This window comes from Ambystoma mexicanum, chromosome 4p (assembly GCF_040938575.1).
Source record: "Ambystoma mexicanum isolate Mex_15411 chromosome 4p, UKY_AmexF1_1, whole genome shotgun sequence".
Lineage (NCBI taxonomy): Eukaryota > Metazoa > Chordata > Amphibia > Caudata > Ambystomatidae > Ambystoma > Ambystoma mexicanum.
The window spans coordinates 37,565,489-37,583,470 of NC_090927.1; the positions used below are offsets into that span (position 1 = coordinate 37,565,489).

The 17,982-nt window shown below is 50.4% G+C and overlaps 1 pseudogene; it reads right to left on the bottom strand.

Moving 5' to 3' along the window:
* Positions 1 to 1,435: 1,435 nt before the first annotated feature.
* The window catches only part of LOC138452724 (uncharacterized protein DKFZp434B061-like), a 32,169-nt pseudogene continuing 15,622 nt past the window's right edge, over positions 1,436 to 17,982 (bottom strand).

Here is a 17,982-nt window from a genome sequence, read left to right on the forward strand (position 1 = left end):
GGGTCACACATGTGCAAGATGTATGCATCAGCTTAGGTTGTGGTGCCCTCTGGACTGGTCCCAATATGATTGGACGGAGCACCAGAGAAACAATCCAATCGGAATTGGAAATGATAGTGGCAAGGCGCCAATTCGTCCCTAAAGAGGAAGTAGTGGGGGTAGCCGAGCTTTGATTGGCTGTGAGCTCTCGGCTTACATGATGCAAGTGAACCTGGCCCGCCCTCTGTGTGTTGGTTCAGATGTGGCCTTTTACCTGCATGCGCATGCGCCTCCACTTGGGGGGTGGCCCCCATTGCTTAGACACGAGTGAGCCGGAGATTCTTTGTGTAGTCGCCTGTCCGACCACTGTACATGCATGCACAATGCTGTGAATGCTGGCCCTTCCCAGACACCACCCACACAACCCGGCTTCCTGCGGCGGCAGAGGGCATGCACCAGGCCTGCATGCTCCCGTGTGTGTGGGGGTGATCCGCCTGGGTGTGTAGGATTGGACTTGAGCACAAGTCTACCACCGCTGTGTGCCGGGAGCTGCTTCAACTACATTGATTGATTGATGTATTGATTAATGACATGGACACTGACGTGATCAACACAGGGTCCAGCTTCACACGAGTCACTCCTCATCTTCACTCCATGAAGAGCTCTGATTCTGTCAGTGTGCCACACAGGCTGTCAGAGGACACGCGCCACTTCACACGTGTCACTCCTCATCACTCCATGATCACTCCTCATCACTCCAAGAAGAGCTCTGATTCTGTCAGTGTGTCACACAGAGTGGCAGAGAACACGCGCCACTTCACACGTGTCACTCCTCATCTTCACTCCATGAAGAGCTCTGATTCTGTCAGTGTGTCACACATGGTGTCAGTGGACACGCGCCACTTCACACGTGTCACTCCTCATCTTCACTCCATGAAGAGCTCTGATTCTGTCAGTGTGTCACACAGGCTGAAGAGCTCTGATTCTGTCAGTGTGCCACACAGGCGGAAGAGCTCTGATTCTCTCAGTGTGTCACACAGGGTGTCAGTGGACACGCGCCACTTCACACGTGTCACTCCTCATCTTCACTCCATGAAGAGCTCTGAGCAGGCTGAAGAGCTCTGATTCTGTCAGTGTGTCACACAGGGTGTCAGTGGACACGCGCCACTTCACACGTGTCACTCCTCATCTTCACTCCATGAAGAGCTCTGATTCTGTCAGTGTGTCACACAGGCTGAAGAGCTCTGATTCTGTCAGTGTGCCACACAGGCGGAAGAGCTCTGATTCTCTCAGTGTGTCACACAGGGTGTCAGTGGACACGCGCCACTTCACACGTGTCACTCCTCATCTTCACTCCATGAAGAGCTCTGAGCAGGCTGAAGAGCTCTGATTCTGTCAGTGTGTCACACAGGGTGTCAGTGGACACGCGCCACTTCACACGTGTCACTCCTCATCTTCACTCCATGAAGAGCTCTGATTCTGTCAGTGTGTCACACAGGCTGAAGAGCTCTGATTCTGTCAGTGTGCCACACAGGCGGAAGAGCTCTGATTCTCTCAGTGTGTCACACAGATTGGCAGAGGACACGCGCCACCCATCCGCCACTCTCTAATTGAGAAGCAGCTGATTTAGACAGCGAGGCTTCAGAGAGGCTGTCACGGCTCCGGGGCCTCGGGGACCCCCACGGGAGGCCCGCCCCAGTGCCACTCCAGTCCCTGAGCCCCACGCCCTGCAGCAGGTGTTATTCGCCAGCACAGGTGCAGCAGATCACAGCATAATTAGTGCGAAGCCCCGAGAGAGCATCTTTCCAGAAAGCGGGTGTGTGCCAGGAATCTAAAAGCAGCCGTGCACCGTGGGGGCGTGCCATGCCTGGGGCAAACAACTAAATATGCTGTCCAGGCGCAGGTGCCAGCAGGCTTCAGAGTGCCCCCGAGGACTCTCGCCCATGCGCCGGCAGCTGCCAGTCACACAGCCGCTCCTTACTTTCCTGCATCCTGAAATAGATGCCAACCTGAGGTGGCACTGAGCCCTGGACCGCCAGCCACCTCCATGCACGCCTGTGACAGCTGCTTAATGTGCACGTGACAATGTAACCCACCAGCCTCGTGTGCTGTCTAACGCCACACAAGTGTGCAGCGGCGCAGGGCCTGAACTAGCACAACAGACATGGCTCCTCATTACAAGCATGGCAGTAACTGTAACCCACCAGTAAATCCACGAAACCTGTACACTAGCGGGCATAGGGTGACGCCCAGCACTAGTGGGTATTGGGTGAAGCTCTGCCCTAGAGGGTATAGGGTGAAGCTCAGCACTAGCGGGTATGGGGTGAAGCTCTGCACTAGCGGGTATAGGGTGAAGCTCAACACTAGTGGGTATAGGGTGAAGCTCTGCACGGGCGGGTACAGGGTGAAGCTCTGCACTAGCGGGCATAGGGTGACACCCAGCACTAGTGGGTATAGGGTGATGCTCAGCACTAGCGGGTATAGGGTGAAGCTCTGCACTAGCGGGTATAGGGTGAAGCTCGGCACTAGTGGGTATAGGGTGAAGCTCAGCACTAGCGGGTATGGGGTGAAGCTCTGCACTAGCGGGTATAGGGTGATCCTCAGCACTAGTGGGTATAGGGTGAAGCTCTGCACTAGCGGGTATAGGGTGATCCTCAGCACTAGTGGGTATAGGGTGAAGCTCTGCACTAGCGGGTATAGGGTGACGCCCAGCACTAGTGGGTATAGGGTGAAGCTCTGCACTAGTGGGTATAGGGTGACGCCCAGCACTAGTGGGTATAGGGTGAAGCTCTGCACTAGCGGGTATAGGGTGAAGCTCTGCACTAGCGGGTATAGGGTGAAGCTCTGCACTTGTGGGTATAGGGTGATCCTCAGCACTAGTGGGTATAGGGTGAAGCTCTGCACTAGCGGGTATCGGGTGGCGCCCAGCACTAGTGGGTATAGGGTGACACCCAGCACTAGCGGGTATAGGGTGAAGCTCTGCACTAGCGGGTATAGGGTGACGCCCAGCACTAGTGGGTATAGGGTGAAGCTCTGCCCTAGCGGGTATAGGGTGAAGCTCAGCACTAGCTGGTATAGGATGAAGCTCTGCACTAGTGGGTATAGGGTGACGCCCAGCACTAGTGGGTATTGGGTGAAGCTCTGCCCTAGAGGGTATAGGGTGAAGCTCAGCACTAGCGGGTATGGGGTGAAGCTCTGCACTAGCGGGTATAGGGTGATCCTCAGCACTAGTGGGTATAGGGTGAAGCTCTGCACTAGCGGGTATAGGGTGATCCTCAGCACTAGTGGGTATAGGGTGAAGCTCTGCACTAGCTGGTATAGGATGAAGCTCTGCACTAGTGGGTATAGGGTGACGCCCAGCACTAGTGGGTATTGGGTGAAGCTCTGCCCTAGAGGGTATAGGGTGAAGCTCAGCACTAGCGGGTATGGGGTGAAGCTCTGCACTAGCGGGTATAGGGTGATCCTCAGCACTAGTGGGTATAGGGTGAAGCTCTGCACTAGCGGGTATAGGGTGATCCTCAGCACTAGTGGGTATAGGGTGAAGCTCTGCACTAGCGGGTATAGGGTGACGCCCAGCACTAGTGGGTATAGGGTGAAGCTCTGCACTAGTGGGTATAGGGTGACGCCCAGCACTAGTGGGTATAGGGTGAAGCTCTGCACTAGCGGGTATAGGGTGAAGCTCTGCACTAGCGGGTATAGGGTGAAGCTCTGCACTAGTGGGTATAGGGTGAAGCTCTGCACTTGTGGGTATAGGGTGATCCTCAGCACTAGTGGGTATAGGGTGAAGCTCTGCACTAGCGGGTATCGGGTGGCGCCCAGCACTAGTGGGTATAGGGTGAAGCTCTGCCCTAGTGGGTATAGGGTGAAGCTCAGCACTAGCTGGTATAGGATGAAGCTCTGCACTAGTGGGTATAGGGTGACGCCCAGCACTAGTGGGTATTGGGTGAAGCTCTGCCCTAGAGGGTATAGGGTGAAGCTCAGCACTAGCGGGTATGGGGTGAAGCTCTGCACTAGCGGGTATAGGGTGATCCTCAGCAATAGTGGGTATAGGGTGAAGCTCTGCACTAGCGGGTATAGGGTGATCCTCAGCACTAGTGGGTATAGGGTGAAGCTCTGCACTAGCTGGTATAGGATGAAGCTCTGCACTAGTGGGTATAGGGTGACGCCCAGCACTAGTGGGTATTGGGTGAAGCTCTGCCCTAGAGGGTATAGGGTGAAGCTCAGCACTAGCGGGTATGGGGTGAAGCTCTGCACTAGCGGGTATAGGGTGATCCTCAGCACTAGTGGGTATAGGGTGAAGCTCTGCACTAGCGGGTATAGGGTGATCCTCAGCACTAGTGGGTATAGGGTGAAGCTCTGCACTAGCGGGTATAGGGTGACGCCCAGCACTAGTGGGTATAGGGTGAAGCTCTGCACTAGTGGGTATAGGGTGACGCCCAGCACTAGTGGGTATAGGGTGAAGCTCTGCACTAGCGGGTATAGGGTGAAGCTCTGCACTAGCGGGTATAGGGTGAAGCTCTGCACTAGTGGGTATAGGGTGAAGCTCTGCACTTGTGGGTATAGGGTGATCCTCAGCACTAGTGGGTATAGGGTGAAGCTCTGCACTAGCGGGTATCGGGTGGCGCCCAGCACTAGTGGGTATAGAGTGACACCCAGCACTAGCGGGTATAGGGTGAAGCTCTGCACTAGCGGGTATAGGGTGAAGGTCAGCACTAGTGGGTATAGGGTGAAGCTCTGCACTAGCGGGTATAGGGTGAAGCTCAGCACTAGTGGGTATAGGGTGAAGCTCAGCACTAGCGGGTATAGGGTGAAGCTCAGCACTAGTGGGTATAGGGTGAAGCTCTGCACTAGTGGGTATAAGGTGAAGCTCAGCACTAGTGGGTATAGGGTGAAGCTCTGCACGGGCGGGTACAGGGTGAAGCTCTGCACTAGCGGGCATAGGGTGACACCCAGCACTAGTGGGTATAGGGTGAAGCTCTGCACTAGTGGGTATAGGGTGAAGCTCGGCACTAGCGGGCATAGGGTGACGCCCAGCACTAGTGGGTATAGGGTGAAGCTCAGCACTAGCGGGTATAGGGTGAAGCTCAGCACTAGAGGGTATGGGGTGAAGCTCTGCACTAGCGGGTATAGGGTGAAGCTCAGCACTAGCGGGTATAGGGTGAAGCTCTGCACTAGCGGTATAGGGTGAAACTCAGCACTAACGGGTATAGGGTGATCCTCAGCACTAGTGGGTATAGGGTGAAGCTCTGTACTAGCGGTATAGGGTGAAGCCCAGCACTAGCGGGTATAGGGTGACGCCCAGCACTAGCGGGTATAGGGTGATGCCCAGCACTAGCGGGTATAGGGTGACGCCCAGCACTAGTGGGTATAGGGTGAAGCTCTGCACTAGTGGGTATAGGGTGAAGCTCAGCACTAGCGGGTATAGGGTGAAGCTCTGCACTAGCGGGTATAGGGTGATCCTCAGCACTAGTGGGTATAGGGTGAAGCTCTTCACTAGCGGGCATAGGGTGACGCCCAGCACTAGTGGGTATAGGGTGAAGCTCAGCACTAGTGGGTATAGGGTGAAGCTCTGTACTAGTGGGTATAGGGTGAAGCTCAGCACTAGCGGGTATAGGGTGACGCCCAGCACTAGCGGGTATAGGGTGAAGCTCAGCACTAGTGGGTATAGGGTGAAGCTCTGCACTAGCGGGTATAGGGTGAAGCTATGCACTAGCGGGTATAGGGTGATCCTCAGCACTAGCGGTTATAGGGTGAAGCTCTGCACTAGCGGGCATAGGGTGACGCCCAGCACTAGTGGGTATAGGGTGAAGCTCAGCACTAGTGGGTATAGGGTGAAGCTCTGCACTAGCAGGTATAGGGTGATCCTCAGCACTAGTGGGTATAGGGTGAAGCTCTGCACTAGCGGGCATAGGGCGACGCCCAGCACTAGTGGGTATAAGGTGAAGCTCAGCACTAGTGGGTATAGGGTAAAGCTCAGCACTAGTGGGTACAGGGTGAAGCTCAGCACTAGTGGGTATAGGGTGAAGCTCTGCACTAGCGGGTATAGGGTGATCCTCAGCCCTAGTGGGTATAGGGTGAAGCTCTGCACTAGCAGGTATAGGGTGACGCCCAGCACTAGTGGGTATAGGGTGAAGCTCAGCACTAGCGGGTATAGGGTGAAGCTCAGCACTAGCGGGTATAGGGTGAAGCTCAGCACTAGTGGGTATAGGGTGAAGCTCTGCACTAGTGGGTATAGGGCGAAGCTCAGCACTAGTGGGTATAGGGTGATCCTCAGCACTAGCGGGCATAAGGTGAAGCTCAGCACTAGTGGGTATAGGGTGACGCCCAGCACTAGTGGGTATAGGGTGATCCTCAGCACTAGTGGGTATAGGGTGAAGCTCTGAACTAGCGGGCATAGGGTGACACCCAGCACTAGCGGGTATAGGGTGAAGCTCAGCACTAAAGGGCATATGGTGAAGCTCAGCACTAGCCGGTTGTTAGCACTGATTTTCTATACTCTGGCCTGGTGGACAGATGTATAGAAGGCCAACATTTATTGTGACAGGGACAAAAACTGGGAAGCTGTAGCCTAACCAGTTTTGATAGCAGTGACTGGCGGTCTTCCGAGGTGTGAGCTTTTAAGGGGTCCACAATGAGGTCACACAATGGGAATCACAGATAACACTTAGACAGGATGTATACAAATACAGTTATTTATTTATGGCCAAAACACACTATGAAAAATTACTCCTAGCAAGTAGAGCTATCACACAAGACTAGTAAACTAAATTTATATATACATTCACTTTGTTATAGTGCATAATACAAATCAGAAACTCCTGAAAAGGAAAGTTTAGAATAGTATTATGCATTTATGGTCCACAGAGATGATCCCTAACCAAAATTGTCCATCCCTAAGTTGTGTGGGGCCTTTTTCCCAATAGTTCAGGTAAAGGTTCCACAGAAGTTTAGAGGCAGTAGAAAATGCAGGTAGGATCTCTGGAGTACAGTGAAGGGTTCTTAGGGTTAGGGTTCTACTAATGTCCAAAAGTACCCGTAACAGTCAGATGTCTTGTGCAAGCAAGCAATGGCAAAGCCAATAATGTTAGAATTAAGGTTTATTATAAGCCTTTTGAATTATAATGGGAGTATAGGGGTAGATTCAAAGCTCTGTAACATACCCCCCATACTCTGATTCTTCCCCAGATTTGACAGGGCAACAGAAGATGGTCTGAGGTTGCTTTTCCTGCCAAAAGTTGCAGTCCTTGATTACTAGCGGTTGTAGGTTCGAGCTGATCTCAGGTTGGTGTCTTTCACTGTTGCAATGACTCTCCATGGAAGAATGCAGCAAAACCCAATGGAGGACTGGACTCCGGTCAGGTAAGCAATTTCGGATGGTGGTCACCACAGCACAGTGATACAAAGGGACTCAGCAGCTACAGTCGGACTTTCCCTCCTCTCTCCGGTCACCTCAATGCTAGGATGCTGAATTTTCGCAGAGGTTAGCCTCGTAGGGCCAGCTGAGGATCTCCAAAATTTCAGGCTGAAACTCGAAACGGTAACGCCGCAGCACGGTAGCTCAAAATCGAATCTGGTCAGCCGCAGGATGATTCCCGGGCACTTCTGAAGGCAGTTTTTGTGCTGGGCACCGAGCAGACGTCAGTAATGGATGGTCCCTCCACTCCAAGGGTAGCAGCTCCTTCGCAGGACTACTAAAGACCGAGAGCAAGACAGGGCTCCTCCAGGACAGCAGCAGAAGTTGGTTGCCAGGCCTCCTTCAGTCGGGTCTCAGGTTTATTCACAGGTCTCGCAGCTGGATAGGATACTTGGCTCCTTCAGGTTTCTCCAGGAACTCTGACGAATGGGTGCAGGGGTCCTCTTATCCTAAAAGCCAGGTAAGAGATGCTGCCCTCACTAGCCAATAACAGGCCTAGCCCACACACACACCCCAGCAATGGTCCAATCAGGACCACTGGCAGGAACATTCATGCATACCACTCAGACACACCAAAACCAGTTTGTGGATTGGGATCAGACAGTACCAGCCCATTTCCTGCCAGTAAACACACACAGCCCTCCAGTAGCCCGCCTAAAGCCTCTGCTTTCCTGGGCACTGGAAGTCCTTATAAGGATTTTCCTGGCCTCTCAGGTCAGGAAGAAGGCTAAAGAACAAGATGGCAAAAGGACAAGTGAAAATGCTCATGGCACGGCCGTGTTTAACCAGTAGTCACAGTTAGTAGCCAAATGCCGAAAACGCGGTGAGGCTAAAACAAAAATTGAAAAAATGGGAAAAAGTCACTGCTGCAAAAAGCTTATCCTTTTAGCACACCTAGAGTAACCAAAAATCCTCTGAATGTTAGTCTAGGGCAAAATAAAAAGACACCCCATTGTACTGCAGTGTAAGCTGCATTGTACAATGATAAAAGTTACCACAAGTGATACAAAGTAACCAAAAGTAGTAACACAGTAACACAAGTAAGGGAAACAATGCTTCCCAGTACTGACAGCCTGAAAGACATGTCAGTTTCCCCATGACATCTAAGCAAAAGCCAGTCCAGTGAAGCTTGAGGCTTCAATGCGCTGTAATAAGTACAGGTCAGATTCAAAAATAAAAGCAAAATGTTTGGGGGTTCCATAAAGTTGGAAGGGAAGGGTGCAGTAAAGAGAAATATTTCCTAACACTTGCCCCCACTGCCCAGACTAAGGGACAAGGGGAACTAATCCACCCCTGGATGGGTGGCTCCTCTGTTCCAGTCAGTTATCCCTATTGGACAGCCCATCAACACTGCTACATTTGGGATTTGGCCTATAGTGAAGTTCAAGGCCTGCAGACACATGAACCACCTGAGCCACTTTGCATTCTCTCCCTTAACATTGATCAACCACTTCAAAGGCTTAGGGTGAGCATACACAGTGAAGTGAGTCCCATGGAGGCAGGACCTCAACTTAATTCCATACAATGGATAAACAACTCTTCTCCACTGAGGCCTCCTGGGGCAAACTGAGTTCTCCACTCCTAAACTGGTAGCTGATTAGACATATAGGATGTTCCTCACCTTTGTCATTAAGTTGTGAATGTTCTCCACCTATCCCAGTGCCCAGTGTTATAGGCATCAGGCTGCACTAAGAAAGGTCTCTTCCAATCAGGTGACCTTAAACCAGGGCCGTGACATAGGGATTCTTGAAGGCCTTCTCACAATCAGGGGACCTTAAAAACTCTTTAGATCGCCTATGAGTAATGAGGGCAGTCAGAGGGACAGCTATATTGATATAGGCTGCCACTTTACTCCTGTATTTCCCATTGTGACCCAGGAAGGTCCTCGCTTGGGCTTGGGTAGTGGGGGTTGCCCAGCTCTGTACATGAAGTTCTTCACTGAAAAGAGGTTGCATCTTGTCCCCACATACACACAACTTCATGCTTGAGGAAGGCCAATGGCTCCTGTTCATTTTGACACCTGGCTGTCTTTCTGAACAAGTTGGCCTGATGAAGGTCCTGACACCCAGTCTCTTGAGTCAGAACCAGTTCCTTCCAATTGGGGGTTGAATCTGCCATGTCATCCAGACATGTATTGCTGAGATCCACTTTCCCATTCAGTACAGGGGCTAAGCTCAGTTGACAGGTATCAGATGCAGCCACCAATCCAGAAGACCTTACACTGAAGTAGTGCTCTGAAAAGGCCGGAACTGCTGTCTCCTCCTCCGCATAGACTGACATACCCTGCAGAGAGATCATAACAGAACACAGAGCTCTAGTGTCTGTACAGAATGCAAAACTGGCTTTACCTGTATAACTCTCCAGTTCCTCAGATCTGGACTCTGGACAGCTAGAGTGCTCAAACACTCCTTGTTCCAACGTAAGGTGGATCTCACACCAACTGTCAGAACTTTCTCTTTGTTCTGAGTCACCAAAATACCCAAACTTGGTGGGTGCACTCACTCCCAGAATACAGTCTGTTTTACACCATCCTGTTAAAAGGGATGTCAGTGACAGCAAAGGGGATATATTGACTCAGCAAACTCTCCAGCTCACCTTGCAGATGTGGGGTCAGGTGAGGAGACACTAGGCCATCCTCACTGGAGCCATTAGAAGGGCTGTTTTGACACAGGCCAGGGAGACACATAGATTTCTCTAGCTCCCACTCTATAGCCGTAAGCAGGGCTCCAATTGTATCCTTCAAGACACAATCCTCCATACTATTCATAGGAAACTGCATGGCAACCTGTCCAGGTTACCCAGGCCTTCTGAATAGTTTACCTTGCCAGGCTGTGAAACATGGCAAGGCCCAGACCACTGACAGGTAGTCAGGGATTTGTAGAACAGATTTGACCAGAGAAGGTCCCACCTCCTTCTCTGGGGCTCACTTAGAGCTCCAATCAAACTCCCGAGAGATCTGACAGATCTCTCTCTCAAACCATCCTGTGGATGACAGCTCAGTGACACCTGACAGATCACATCACCATCCCTCCACTGGGTCTGACCACTACTGAGCACATCAGATGAGCTACCTCTGTAGCTGTCATTCAGTATGGTTTGAAGGCCTGACTTGGCAGTCATTCCTTGTGTGTTGGCACAAGGGCATATGGGATTGGGATCAGAAATCACCATTTGCAACCTATTGCCTGAGGTCTTCAGAGTCAAGGTGCTAATCAAATTAGGCCTTGTCTCTGGTAACAATGAGCACGCTGCTAAAAGTGAACTCTGGAGTAATTGAATTCCTGTCTCACTTCTGTCAACCTGGTGACAGAGAGTGAGACCCCTACACTGGGTTTCCTCTGAGACCGCCATCATGGGCCAGCAGGAATGTGTGTTAGACCACACAGGTGATACCCTGACACTAGGATGCATCACAACGGGAATGTTACACACAAACTGTAGGAGTAACCTCCAACCTCTCAGGTTTTCTCTGGTGGGTTTACTTTGCAGTCACCCACCTTCCTGGTGAATTTGTTGCTTCACTGGAGGAGAATCCTCCCATTTGAAGCAGGCCTTTCTCCATAGCCCTAGACAAGAAGGTTTCCTTTTCTGTTGGCCCGTACATCACTTTCTCCTGGGATTTTCCTCTACCTGTAGACTAGGCAGCTAAGGAGGCCCATAGGATTCAAGGTGTTCTGGTGGTCCTTCTTCCAAACTAGGAATAGGTACTCTTCGAACAACCTCAACATCAGTTGTAGGTAAGGCATATGGCATATTCTCCTTCCCTCTGCCTCTGTTTGTGACTCCACTAGCCATGGGTTTCCCCTTAGGCCTAGGCTTTCTCTTAGGCTTGGCTAAAACAGCCTGATTTTGAGACCTAGTGCTTGAAGGGTCTATCAGGAACTAAGTCTTGAAGGCTCAACTCATCCAGCACTCTTCTCGGAACCACTCTCCTGACATTGACAGTTGCCCTGATCATTTCTATATTCATAGCTTGAATGGCAGGTGCTACTGGAACATTAAGAGAGGGCCTACCAGCCAACTGAGTATCCCCCACAGGAATTCTGGCAAGGACCTGTGGGATTACCATGAAGGAAGTGACGTCAGTGGGACTGGGCCCAGTGTGCCTAACTGTAGAGGTAGTTACACCTAATACCTGAACACTATCCCCAGTAGAATTATCACTATGCAATAGGACAGGAACGGGAGCCAAGGCTCCAGCACTGCTAGTTTCCAAGGAATCTAGACTATCTTCAGACTCTTCCTCTGAGGGAATGCAGTCTAAAGGGAATGAGACACCTGCCATCTATTCTTCCTCATACTGAGAGAAGGCCAGACTGGCAGAGTGGACCCCCACGGTCTTACCCTTAAATCTAGGGCCCCCCTTCCTGTGGCCACTTGCTCCACAAGTGTAACAAGCCCCACTGGCACTTGAGACATAGGGAGGCTTAGAGTAGCCACTTACTTGCTTGGGAGGGTTAGTCCCACTACCCTGACCGGATTCTGATGGCTTCCCCTTATTAATCTTTTTGTGGGCCTTCTTGGACATAGTTTTATCAGTATCCCCACCCCCTTTCTCTTTCTGCTTCTTTCCTTCCTCCTGCTTACCTGAAGCAGGCTTGTCCTTATGGGACACTCTATGTGAAACCCATAAGTCAGCAGCAATGGGTAGCTTCTTTGGAGTTAACTCCTTTGAGTCAGCCAAATGCTGCTTAAGCTCTGGGGAACAAGAGGCAAACATATGTTCAAGCATGACCAAATTGACCATGCCCTCAAAGGTGGTGACCTTATCTCCAGCCACTCAAGTTTTTTTTAAAGAATCTGCAACAAAACATACATAGGTCATACATTCTTTCTTTTGTATTCTCTAAATCTCCTCAAGTTTTGGGCAGGAGTCTTCCCAAACTTGAGGATAAGAGATTGTTTAAGTTTTACAAAGTCTAACTTATCAACCTTTGACATTTCCATAAGGGCACTGCAGCCAGAATGGGGCAGTCTGCTGATCAGCCATGCAAACCTGTCAGCATCACTCACTCATTGTACCTCACATGCATACTCAAAAGTTACAAGCCAGTCAATGATGTAATTCTTCTCTTCATACATACTCAAGAGATCTTTAGGAAACCAAAGATGTGAAGGAAACCCAGAACCATCTACAGATCCTCTGGAGGAACCTTGTGAAGCCTGAATCTTGGCAAGCTCCAGCTGGTGATCCCTATCTTTCTGCCTTTCAACCCCCCCCCCCAAATTTGAAATCTGAAGGAATGATCAGTTCCCCATAACAACAGGGGAGTGAAGCTGAAGGCTTTAGTTCCCTTCAGAAAGTCAGAACAGGTTAAAAAACAGAGCCAAAAGAAAGGGGGTGCATAGACACTATGGCGAGAAAGTTGCAAAAAGAGATATGTTTCCTAACAAAGGGGCAATCTGCGAAATTGGTGCAGTGTAACAGGCAGTACAGGGCTACTAGCATCCAGGATAATCCAGGATCCTGTTTCAGAGGTGGTACAGGGCTACCAGCATCCAGGATACTGTTTCAGAGGTGGCACAGGGCTACCAGCATCCAGGATACTTTTTCACAGGCGGTACAGGGCTACCAGCATCCAGGATACGGTTTCACAGGCAGTACAGGGCTACCAGCATCCAGGATACTGTTTCACAGGCGGTACAGGGCTACCAGCATCCAGGATACTGTTTCACAGGCGGTACAGGGCTACTAGCATCCAGGATACTGTTTCACAGGCAGTACAGGGCTACCAGCATCCAGGATACTGTTTCACGAGCAGTACAGGGCTACCAGAATCCAGGATACTGTTTCACAGGCGGTAAAAGGCTACCAGCATCCAGGACACTGTTTAACAGGTCGTACAGGTCTACCAGCATCCAGGATACTGTTTAACAGGCAGTATAGGGCTACCTGCATCCAGGATACTGTTTAAGAGGCGGGAACAGGATCGATATGTTCATGATGTTAAACATCCGGGGGATCTCCGTGTGGGCTCCTTCTGTGATTCCCGCCTCTGGCAGCAGAACTTTCCTCTGCACTGGGCTTCCCTTCCTCACATGCTGCCGCCCTCTACTTGTCTCTATCCCTTCCTGCCCCTGTGTTGGCTTCTGTATCTGGTGCCTCTCTCACACTCCTACGTTGCTCCCCATCACCCTTATCAACCCAACTGCTACACCATTGGCTATCCTTCTGAATTCTCCTAGGGAGTGAAGCCCAGGTAGGTGCCAAAGTGAAGGCCGTATATCACTCCCTACGTATGCTTAGGAATGTGCTCCCCTTTGTGGCAGCATAAGACCACCCTGTGGTCATAGGGGCGTTAACCAACTCTCATCTCAATTACTGTAACAGTTTAATGGCAGGGATTCCAGCCAAACAGATGATGAGACTGCAAAGGGCCCAGAATGCGGCAGTTAGGTTAATTGCCCACTTAAGAAAAAGAGACCATGTGTAGCTTCGCGTAGAGCTCTCCACTGGTTGATGGTGGAGGATCGGGTGAAATTTAAGATAGCCTGCCTTATGCATAAGTGCTTCTATGATCATGCACCAAAATATTTGAGTGCCAGGATCCATCATCTCCAAGCAATAAGAGATCTCCGATCAGGAGATAAAATGTTGTTGACTATACCCCGGACTAAACAGATCTCAAAGGGAGATAGGAGGCTCTCGGTCTTCGGCCCAAAGGTATGGAACCAACTACCATTGACTATCCGCTCTTGTCCATCAATGAAAAGCTTCAGAAAAGCACTAAAAACCTTTCTATTTAAGTGAACCTGGGTGATCTATATCACAGTCGCTACATGTTGATCAAGGCACAAACCATAGTTAACATCTGTGCCCGAATGCAGTTTGTTCTGTTTGGTGCGCGTAATAAATATTCAAAATCAAAATCAAAATCAAATACAAGAAGCTTTACTGGCAAAAGCAAAAACATTGGCAAAAACATTGGCTACCCAGGCGAGACTAATGGACAGGAGATCTGAGCGCTTCTCCATGGTTGCAGTCATCACCCTCTATAGGGGTAAGGTGGTTCCTGCCTTAACATATGGAGCGGAAGCTAAGCCAAACATTCCTACAAAACTTTGGGCAACATTGGAAGGAACATGTTGGCGGAATATCCTCAACCTCCCAAACTCAACAGCAACAGCATCAATACGCAGAAAGCTCAGTATTTCATCTCATTCTGCAATTGTTGAATGGAAGAGATTGGCCTTGCTCCGTAAGATTACACTCGTGTCAAGCCCACCCATCTTCAAGATATTATACGAAGAACTCCTGAATGACTCAAACAAAATGTTACCAGAAAGGGGCAATAACAGAAAGAAAAAAAACGGACGAGTTAAGAGGAAGCTTCGAGAGAAGGATTGGATAAACACCCTTGACAAAGCAAATGCCAGTAAACTCTCCAGAGAATTACCAACTGACGTACAAAGTTAAACCAACTCTCCAAAAATGTCCAGATAGAAGATACAGAGAAACGTTGATGAGAATGCGGTTGAACCTGAAAAACACCAACAAGAGACATGCAATCCATGGTAAATCAGAATGTAGCTCCTGTAGATTCTGGAAACCATGAAACACCTTTGATCCATTGTAGTGGTCTGAGAGAGACGAGAGGAAGGTATCTAAGACCGCTGATGGAGGACTACAGGACGATTGATGATGAGGATTGTTGGGGAGTCTTGATAAGTGGGGCAAAAACAGCCTCGGTCATAGCTGCAGTGTCCATGATACAAACTATTCTTTTGCAGCTCTAAACAATAGCGTCTAGCAGAGAATAACAACCACAAAAGAGAGAATGAAATGAAATGAACGAACCAAGATCTAAAGCCGCACGGAACTCACACAGAACCCCAAATCGGAATCTCGTAACTTGGAACTCTCCCAAAAGCTTAAAATCTCACTACTGGGAACAACGTCTATACTAAGAGCGTGACCACGACTGGTGAACAGGATGATTCAAGATTCAAGAATCTAGAACTTAGAATCTAGATTACCAGGAAACAGTTGAAAAACCTGGAAAAAACGAATGAACAGTTTCCTTCCTTTAAAATTGAGGAAAGAAACAACACAGTGTAAACATGTAATGTATATGTAGAATGTAATTGTAATCTGTGTCTATAAGTTGTTGTGAAAGTCTTTGATAAACCAGATCACAATAATACACAAGCTGCAGATCTTCCAGCTTTTAGTTGCGGCTCCGTGGTCAGGCACATCTTAATTCCTTTTAGTTTTTATTTGTGTAGCACTTTACAACAGCTCAACAGATAGTCATGAATGCTGGTATTCATGGTACTGTCATGGCCCAGGGCAGCCATTCTAGCCTGCTTCACCTTGTCCCCCTCCTACCTAGCCTGTTGCCCCACATAGTATGGCTACTGCCCCCCCCCCACTCCTGCCTTGTGGTCTTCTGCTCATTTATCCACCCAACCACCATCAGACACATTCCACACTCCCCTTGTCACACCCCACACAGGCATACCTCTCCCCCGAGCCACAGCCGCGCGATACAAACCCACCCTGACACACACGTGCATCCCCAATGTGCACTTAACACGCACATCCCCACGCTGGATCCAGCGCCTCAAATCCCCTTCAGGCGTAGCCCCGCCTCCCTTGCATACTCTTACAGGCACACATTCACCATCCCTCCATGCCACACCACCACCCTCAACCACAGGGCAGGGGGGAGGGAGAAGAGGAAGTTAAGTGTCTCAATGGACAACTAGACAATCCTGCAACAACGAGCCCTCCTTGGCTGGCCAGAATTGTGTGATTATGGACAAATTACTGAAAACCCCATCCTTCTGTTGGCCTACAAAATCTATAGGTGCCTAGAAATAAGATGAAGAGCGGTGAAAGATACATTACTAACCCCCCATAGCGTCTCGCTAGTGCATGCACTCCCATCATCTGTCTCTCTCCCTCCTAACATGGTGAGCAGTGTATCCCCAGTGCATGCACTCCCATCATCTGCATCTCTCCCTCTTAACATGGTGAGCAGTGTCTCTCTAGTGCATGCACTCCCATCATCTGTCTCTCTCCCTCCTAACATGGTGAGCAGTGTATCCCCAGTGCATACACTCCCATCATCTGCATCTCTCCCTCTTAACATGGTGAGCAGTGTCTCTCTAGTGCATGCACTCCCATCATCTGTCTCTCTCCCTCCTAACATGGTGAGCAGTGTCTCTCTAGTGCATGCACTCCCATCATCTGCCTCTCTCCCTCTAAACATGGTGAGCAGTGTCTCTCTAGTGCATGCACTCCCATCATCTGCCTCTCTCCCTCTTAACATGGTGAGCAGTGTATCCCCAGTGCATGCACTCCCATCATCTGCATCTCTCCCTCTTAACATGGTGAGCAGTGTCTCTCTAGTGCATGCACTCCCATCATCTGCCTCTCTCCCTCTTAACATGGTGAGCAGTGTCTCTCTAGTGCATGCACTCCCATCATCTGCATCTCTCCCTCTTAACATGGTGAGCAGTGTCTCTCTAGTGCATGCACTCCCATCATCTGCCTCTCTCCCTCTTAACATGGTGAGCAGTGTCTCTAGTGCATGCACTCTCATCATCTGTCTCTCTCCCTCCTAACATGGTGAATAGCGTCTCTCTAGTGCATGCACTCCCATCATCTGCCTCTCTCCCTCTTAACATGGTGAGCAGTGTCTCTCTAGTGCATGCACTCCCATCATCTGCCTCTCTCCCTCTTTACATGGTGAGCAGTGTCTCCCCAGTGCATGCACTCCCATCATCTGTCTCTCTCCCTCTTAACATGGTGAATAGCGTCTCGCTAGTGCATGCACTCCCATCATCTGCCTCTCTCCCTCTTAACATGGTGAGCAGTGTCTCTCTAGTGCATGTACTCCCATCATCTGCATCTCTCCCTCTTAACATGGTGAGCAGTGTCTCTCTAGTGCATGCACTCTCATCATCTGCCTCTCTCCCTCTTAACATGGTGAGCAGTGTCTCTCTAGTGCATGCACTCCCATCATCTGCCTCTCTCCCTCTTAACATGGTGAGCAGTGTCTCTCTAGTGCATGCACTCCCATAATCTGCCTCTCCCTCTTAACATGGTGAATACCGTCTCTCTAGTGCATGTTGGGGGTCGCCTGCCATGGTCATCCGGCAGGCGCCCCTGGGCGCTATCTCGGCTAGCGCCGTGCTGTCCCACTAGGTGTGTGGGTGGGGGCCTGCCATGGACATCCGGCAGGGCCCCGGGTGCCAGGGCCTCTGGCACCCTGGCGTGGGGTCACAGCCTGCCAGGCCTCTGACCGAGGGAACCTCGACTGCCATCCTGGCATGCGGGTCCCTCAGTGTCTGGGCGTGCAGGCCTGCGCCTCCACGTGTAGGCCTGGGGCCTACATGGATAATGAGACACGGACTCAGTCGTTCCTCTTTGGGAGTCTGCAGCCGCTCTGTCTCACGTGCCTGCAGGAGCTCCTTTTATTAGCTTGGGCCATGACACAGTCATGGCCCCTCTTAAAGGGGCAACACACGTGGGAGGAACACATCCCCTTAAAGGGGCAATACACATTGGGAGGGTCACCCGTAACACTCCTCCTTTTTCATAACAAACAAACAAACATGGCTGACACATACTTGCGTCCCAG